Source organism: Silene latifolia, chromosome Y, assembly GCF_048544455.1.
Source record: "Silene latifolia isolate original U9 population chromosome Y, ASM4854445v1, whole genome shotgun sequence".
Lineage (NCBI taxonomy): Eukaryota > Viridiplantae > Streptophyta > Magnoliopsida > Caryophyllales > Caryophyllaceae > Silene > Silene latifolia.
Window position 1 is genome coordinate 227557143 of NC_133538.1, and position 8526 is coordinate 227565668.

Below are 8526 nucleotides of genomic sequence, written 5' to 3' on the forward strand. Positions count from 1 at the left end.
GCTTACAACAGTACATTATGGATATGTATGTTAAGATTGAAAACACCAGATTGGATTTCTTCAGAAATAATCAACAAACTATTCGGGCCGAACTATATCAAGGAATATTAGATACTGTGGACGCTGGAGAGACTTCTGCAGCTAATGTCGGTCGCCGGGTAATTTTGCCTCCAACATACATAGGTGGAACCCGTTATCTAAAGAAAAGGTACCATAATGCAATGGTCCTTGTACAAGAGTATGGCAAACCAGACCTCTTTATAACAATGACGTGTAATGCCAACTGGCCGGAAATTAAACAGCAACTTGGCCCTGGCGAAGAAGCACAAAATCGTCCAGATATTGTTGTTAGAGTTTTTCATGCTAAATTGTTGGCTCTCAAAAAACAAATAGTGGAACGACATGTGTTTGGAGAATTAGCAGCTTTTATTTATGTGGTTGAATTTCAGAAAAGAGGTCTCCCTCACGCACACATGTTGATTATTCTGAAGCCACCTTACAAGCTAAATGACCCTAGCGACTATGATAAATTTGTATCTGCTGAAATTCCACCAAAAACAAATCCAACGCTTCGTGCATTAGTCCTCAAACACATGATGCATGGACCTTGTGGTCAGATGAATCCTGAATATCAGTGTATGAAGCACAAGAATAGTTTGGGTCGGTGCAAATACAATTACCCAAGGAGCTTTGCACCTGACACAACTACTAATTCAGATGGATATCCAGTATATAGAAGGCGAGATGATGGCCAGAGTGCTGTTGTTCGAAAAGAAACATTGAACAACAGATGGGTTATACCATATAACCCATATTTGTTATCTCTTTTCGACTGCCATTTAAATGTGGAAATTTGTTCCACTGTTCAAGCGGTTAAATATTTGTACAAATATGTCTACAAAGGACATGATAAGATATCTTTTAATGTCATAAGGGGTAAGGAACCAAGAGCTGTTGATGAAATAGAGCAATATGAGTCTGGAAGATGGGTATCACCATGTGAAGCAATGTGGCGAATTTATGGATTCGATCTTTTTGAAACTTATCCACCTGTAATGGTTCTCCCAGTGCATTTAGAAAACATGCAATCAGTGCAGTTGCAGCCAGGAGAAAATTTGGAAGCAGTCCTTGCAAACAACAAAAGGGCTAGAACACCTCTGACCAAATTCTTCAAGGAAAATTCAAAGCGAGGTGCTGAGAAACTGCTATATCGTGAATTTACTAAGAAATATAGGTGGGATAAAGGAGAAAAAAGCTGGTTTAAAAGGAAAACTAACCTTTTAGTCATTGGTCGTCTTGTTTTCGTTGCGCCTTCAGAAGGGGAGCGATACTTTCTTCGCTTATTACTATTTTATGTCAAGGGACCTAAGTCTTTTGAAGACTTACGCACTGTTAATGGGTTTACGTGCGAGACATTCCAAGAAGCTGCTCTTCGTCGTGGCTTAATTGAACAAGACAACACAATTGATCTATGCTTGAGTGAAGCATGTGGGGTTCAAATGCCTTCTGCTTTGAGGCACCTTTTTGCAATGTTGCTTATTTTCTGCCAACCAAGCAATCCATATGCATTGTGGACAAAATATTATACTGGCCTCTCGGAATATTTTAAACATAAATTTCCAAATGAACCCCATAAAGTCTGCCACCTTACAGTTTCTTCAGTGGAAAGCTCTTTGGAGGCAATGGGTAAGTCTCTAAAACTTTACAACTTAGAACACTTACTAGAATCCCAAGATGATGAAATAAAAAGAACCAAGGATATTATCGACGCACTTGATGCTCCTATTCCACAAGAATGTATTGATTGTCGTGGAATGCTTAATGCTGAACAAAAGGAAGCATTTGATGCTATTATTAACCATGTAAAGCCCAGGAGGAACGTGGAAAACTTTTCTCTACAACGTATTATATTCAGAGGTGCGAGTCATGGGTAAAATTATGTTACCTACAGCTACGTCTGGCATAGCTGCTGCAAATTTACCTTCCGGAAGGACAACTCATTCTAGGTTTAAGCTTCCTGTGGATACAAATTTATCTCTGACATGTGATGTACCTAAACAAGGAAGTTTAGCTGCATTGATAAAGGAAACCAGTTTAATTATCTGGGATGAAGCATCCATGGCCAAAAAGGAGAACGTTGATGCACTTGATCTCCTACTTCGAGATTTATGCAACGCAGACATCATATTTGGAGGCAAAATAATTGTTTTCGGAGGTGACTTTCGCCAGGTGCTCCCAGTCATTCCTCATAAATCACAACGGGAGGCAGTTGAAGCTAGCTTAGTTAACTCCCCATTTTGGCATGAATTTATCAAATTTTGCCTCACTCAAAACATGCGGGCAAGGGAAGATCCCGTCTATTCTGCATTCTTATTGTCCTTAGGGAATGGAGAATTACAGACTAAGGAGAATAAGTTTGTACACCTTCCACCAGAAATTGTTCGGCATCCTACTCATGATGGCCCAAATCCCATAAATGAGATAACCTCAGTTGCATTTCCAGAGCTTGATCTCACTGAATTTAGCTCTAACATTTTCACAACCCGCGCTATTCTGACTCCAGTGAATGACGATGTAGATGCAATTAACTCTACACTGATAGATAAGTTTCCAGGGGAACCTGTCATTTACAGAAACTACGACACGGTTCTCGATGACAAGTGCAATATTTATCCTGCTGAGTTTGTTAACAAGCTTTGTCCAGGTGGTATGACCCCGCATGAAATTATCCTTAAAGAAAATTGCCCGGTTATATTGTTGCGCAATATTGATACGTGCCTAATGTATAGTCTTTTTAGCCTATTTCAGCACGTATTTCTATGCATATTTATATTATTTTTATGGTATTTGCCCCGAATTGGCTACTTTGGTTCGTTTTGTCCATTTTGTAGAAATGAACGCGAAAGTAGTGGAATCGTACCCTTTTTCGTCCTTTTTGCATGCATTTAGAGGAGACGGGATTGTTCCAGAGTGAGATACTGCATTTGGAAGCGTCGTAGCATGCATTACGAGGCACTTGGGCGGAGACGTGAGCTGAAATGAAGATGAAGCACTCGATCGAGCAGTTTTTCCACTCGATCGAGTGGTTTCTACACTCAGTGTGCTCGATCGAGCGATGTCTTTGCTCGACCCTTAGCTTGCAGAAAGACCAACTGCTCGATCGAGTGACTTTCTGGTCGATCGAGCAGTTTTTGCTGAGAGTTTACTCGATCGAGTGGTTTTAATCCACTTGATCGAGTGGTTTCGTGGACTGTGGGCTTTAAACAGCCCGTGCGATGTTTTATTTCGAAAATTTTAGTTACCTTTCTATTTAAACCTATGTTAACTAGGTTATTAGGCATCTCTTTTACCCATCTTTCAGATTAGAAAACTCTCTACTGTAAACTTGTTACGTAGCTTTATTCCTCTTCACTGTAACCTTATTTCGGGATTGCTTTTACTCGGATTTTGTGTTCTTTACGCCGGAATCGCTTGGATTGTAATTCCTTTCTTCCTTTAATAATAATTAATCTTTTGTTGCTTTAATTTCTTGTTTGTCTCATTATTCCTTTTGCCCTAATTTACTTTTATGCTTTTTAATTGTTCTTTCATTATGTTTACTGCTGGAAAATTATTTGCTAATAGTTTATATAGTAATATGAGTAGCTAAATCCCTTTCATGTCGGGATTAGGGGATCTGCGGTAGAAATGTGATGATGTAGTAAATGAATTAGACGAATTGATTATGAGACTCTGTCACTATGGCAATTTAATTGTATTTATTCGACTTAGTTGAGTGCACGCTTCTATGTCACCCTTTAATCTGGCTAAAATTAATCCTGGATCAAAAGATTGGACTAAATAGGCCTGCTATAAACAGTAGACTACCCTAATGAGGATGAAAGTTAAGTTAGTAGTATTTTAGGATAGAAAGTGGACCGAAAGGACCTTCCAACATCCGTCTCACGTTAGTTCGTCTGAATCGTTTACAGCTGAGTCACTGGACTACCATAGTGAAGCGAATTCCCGACATGTCCCTTCTCTCTTGATAGTTTAAACCGATTTTCCTTGTCTTACTGCTCTTTTCTTTAATTCTCTTTCCCTTAATCTCGTAGTTTAGAAACCAATTCAAACAAAACCCCCAATTGTTACTTTAGGACTAGAACTAGACAGCTGATAGTTACATTACCTCCCTGTGGATTCGATACTCGACTGCCTCTGCTATATTTTAGTTGGGACCGTTTGGTTTTATCTTTGATAGGGTTGCGATAGCCGTGTCAAATTTTGGCGCCGTTGCCGGGGAGGCAATTGTTTAATTTATTTGTTGTTTTATTTTAGTCCTTTTCAGTTTAAGGGACATCCGTTCCTTAGACTATTCTTATATCCTGTTTGTAGTTTCCTCTTATGCGCAGGTCATAAGGCGGTGAATTATTGCCTTATAATCCTGAGCTTGAGAAATCTCTGCGCGAGTTGAGGCGATCACAAAGGGTATTGCCGACAGAGGAAGAGTTGAGTACTCTGTCAAATTACTTTGAGAACGAGCTATTTGAGGAGGATCCACATTCTTCTCCTGTTTCCACTTCTTCAGCCGAAACCGTCACATCTCCGGATTTTCCAGTTATGGCCGAAGAAGCAACCATTGCCAGTCACTCTGAACCGACAGCTGCGAATCTCTATAAGGGATTTGTACTACCAGGGGAGGCAAGAAAATTCGAACCGAAGCCTTCTTATATCAACTTAGTTGAAAGGAACCAGTTCGGGGGAGCTGCAAATGAAGATGCAGCTAAGCACATGGAGACCTTTATCGATTATTGCTGCTCCATACCCCCACCAACTGGCGTGACCCCGGATCAGATAAAAGAAACTATGTTTATTTTCTCACTCCGTGATGCTGCAAGGGAGTGGTATAGGGATCTGGACCGGGAAGCTCATGGGGTAACTGACTGGAATTCGCTAGCTTTAGCATTTTACAAGAAGTACTTTTCCGCCTCGAAGACTATTGCCATTAGAGCTCAGATCACGAGCTTTAAACAAGGGCCTGATGAGAACTTCCACGAAGCATGGGTCCGTTTCAAGAAGTCAGTGCGAACCATCCCGCACCATGGGTTCGAAAAATGGAGTCTTTGCAATCGCTTCTATAATGGGTCATACGACGATCGTAGAGCTATTTTGGATGTCTGCAGCCAATGGCCGATTTCTTTGAGAACATGGGAGAGACTAAGGGGTGGAAGATCATTGATGATTTGGCCACCCATAAGGCTGAATATGGGAACTCCGGAGGCAATCAAAGAAGAGCTACCGAATCTTCTTTTGTAGCCGCACTAGAAGCTCTTCTTTGCGAGATTTGACAAATATGAGTTGGGAGGAGCTTCCAAAGGGGGATGTATCGGTGAATCTTTGTGACAGACGGTCCTTTCGTCGTAGAAGATGTGGAGGAGAGGGACATGTTTCGATCATTGTCCCAACTCCTATGAGTCTTGTCTTTGCCTTTCAACATTACAGCGTAACAACACTTATTACGAGCCGAACATCCACCCCAATTTGAGGTGGAGTAGTCAAAATGTGCAAAATCCTACCGCTCCTCCACACCAGCAGCAGCCGTATATTCCTCCACACAAGAATCAACAAGGCTTTCAGAAGCCTCCTTCTTTCAATCCTCCTAACCAAGGTGCATCATCTTCCGGTGGGGTGAGTGAAATAGGTGAGATAAAGTCTATGTTGCAATCCATTACAAAGCAGTTGCAGCTGAGTGATCAACAAAATTAACAGAAGGACGCGTCTATTAAGGCACTTGAAACTCAAGTTGCCCAACTAGCCGCAAATCAATCCTCAAGAAAGCAGGGTCATTTACCGACTCAAAATGAGAAGAATCCAAATGAGACGGTACATCTGATAGAATTGAGAAGCGGTCTTTCTTATGAGGGACCGGAAGTGTCGAAATCAGACCTGATGAAGTCTAAGACTGATGGTGAACAGTGTTATGTCGAGAAAAAAGGGCTCACGGCAAAGCAGTTGCTCGATCGACTGAAATCTGGTGTTCGATCGAGTAGAACTGAAGATGAAAGTCCTCGATCGAGTGGTTTTTCCACTCGATCGAGTGAACAGGAAGAACAGGTTGGTCGATCGAGTGAAGCAGAAAGTGGAGTTGGTCGATCGAGTGGAAATTGTACTCGATCGACTAACATTGATGAAGAAATTGCTCGATCGAGTGAGCAAATTGGTCGATCGAGTAGTATTGATGACGGGAAGCTTATTCGAGAGCCTGCTAGTGCTCGTTTAAGTGAGATATCACCGGAAAGACCTCGTTCGAGAGGTAAGAAGCGTCCAAAGGATACAGAACTTGCACCGGAAGATACATTGGAAGCGAGAAACAAGGGACTCGAGATACCTATCACGGTTCTTTTTCCGAGGCGGCTGCAGAATACGAAAGCTAATCAACAATTCGGCATATTTTTCGAACTTCTGAAGAGCTTGGAAGTCACTGTGCCGTTCACTGAATTGCTGACAAAGGTACCCTCTTATTTAAAGTTTATGAAAGAAATTTTAGCAGGTAAGAGGACTATTAATGATAGTGAGACCGTAGCTTTGACTGAGGTGGCGTCAGCCCTATTTCAAAACAAGTTACCCCCTAAGCAATCGGACCGGGTAGTTTTTCAATTCTGTGTCATATCGGTATGCATTTGATTGATAACGCGCTATGCAATTTAGGCGCTAGCGTGAGTGTCTTACCGTTGTCTCTGGCTAAGAGATTTGGTTTGACAAAGCTGAGTTGCACCAACATGACTGTCCAGATGGCCGACCATAGCTTATCACGGCCACTAGGTGTAGTAGAAGATGTACCTGTTCAGATCGGGAAATTCTTTATTCCCGTTGATTTCGTTGTCTTAGACATCCCCGAAGATGCACACACCCCTATAATTTTAGGAAGACCATTTTTGTCTACTCGCCTGCAGTGCGATTATTGACGTCGGGGAAAGACTTTGACCTTTCGGGTAGGGGATGAGGAGCTGATTTTTCATCGCCTAAGTTCCGGAGAGCTCCCATGCAAGCCCGGCCTTGCAATGCTCTCTCTTCTATTGATCCTATTATTGACAATCCGGATGAAAATTTGGAGAACTGTCTGTCTATTGTTAACCCTCCGCCTCGGGATCGAGAGCAAAAAGGAGGAAAGTTCGTCTGTTTTCCTTGCTGCAGTACGATGAAAGCAATGAAGGAGTCCCAAAGGACATGGTACAATTATTATCAATCAAATTGAAGATGATGACGCTAAAGCTGGTGATAAAGGAGCAAGGACGAGGAAAGTTCGCGCTTACGTGGATGTGAACTACTCCCCTCCTACCGTTTCAAGTGATAATTCATGCTCATGGAAGCTGAAGAGGACAGTCAATGTTGCTGAGGTGACGTCCTCCAGTCAGGAGCCCGCCAAGGAGCTACTGAAATTTGTTGGGAATTAAACGGGGAAATGCCCCGTGTAACACTTTGTAATAGATAATTTTTGAATTTCTTTTGAATTTGTTTTATTGCGTTTTAATTAGGACAATTAGTTCTAGACAGTTTTTAGCGTAGACGTAAGACTATAGACTGTTCTTATGCGTATTTGGTATATTGGGAAATTTTTGCGTGTGTTTTTATGCAGGTTTGGGGAAGGTTTACGCATTCCAAGGAAGAAAAAGACGAAATTCAAGAGCATACGCGAGAAAAGTCTTCGATCGAGTACTTTTTGTACTCGATCGAGTAGAAAATTGGTCGACCGAGTGCTTTTTCCGGTCGATCGAGTAAAGCAATAAAGGGGATTGGTCGATCGAGTAAAATTTTACTCGACCAAGCAGCTGGATCACTAAAGCCCTCGATCGAGTAGTTTAAAACCACTCGATCGAGTGGAAATGAGTAGGATGCAAGGAGTTTCTAACCTTAAACTCTTAATCTTGTTTTCTAATTCATTTCATCCCCTAATTCCGTCTAACCCTTCCCCTTATGCGATAATATTCATCCCCATTTTCTTGCCCAAATCACCAAATCCGCTTCCTACATTTCATTGTTTGCACATTAATCTTCAAAAGCCCCTTAAATTCACCCTTGTTTGTGTTCATTTTCGCGAGATCAAAAGGGTTTTAGGGTTTGCGGTTTTAAGCTGAAAAATCGCCATTGTTGCTTGTTTATTTAAAGATTATTTGCATTTGTAGGATCATCCTCATCAAGTAAGTGCTTCTTTTACCTTCTTGTATTTTAATTTCGATTGTTTGGAATTTTATGAGGTAAAAATCGGAATTAGGGTTCGAATACCCATTGTTGGTCGATTTTTCGATTTTAATTGAGTTTATTGCCCTTATTCTTCTTGCTTGATGATCATAATTCCCCTTCCTCGCTGTTTTGCATGCTTAGTTCGATTTCCACATGAGATTTTTGCGATATGGGTGCAGGACTGTCGAATTTTCGACTGTCACTTGGTTATTACTACTGTAATCCATCTAAATTAGCTTCTTTGTCGTTTAATTGCTGCTGTTTTAGACTGTTATCACACCCTGTCGATGCCTAACATGCTTCCGT

General features: G+C 41.3%; 1 non-coding gene across 1 annotated transcript; it reads right to left on the reverse strand.

The window, feature by feature from the left end:
* Positions 1–4980: 4980 nt before the first annotated feature.
* On the reverse strand, positions 4981–5087 carry LOC141635870 (small nucleolar RNA R71). The gene has a single exon (XR_012540525.1). It is a non-coding gene; the product is annotated as a small nucleolar RNA R71 (small nucleolar RNA).
* Positions 5088–8526: the final 3439 nt, after the last annotated feature.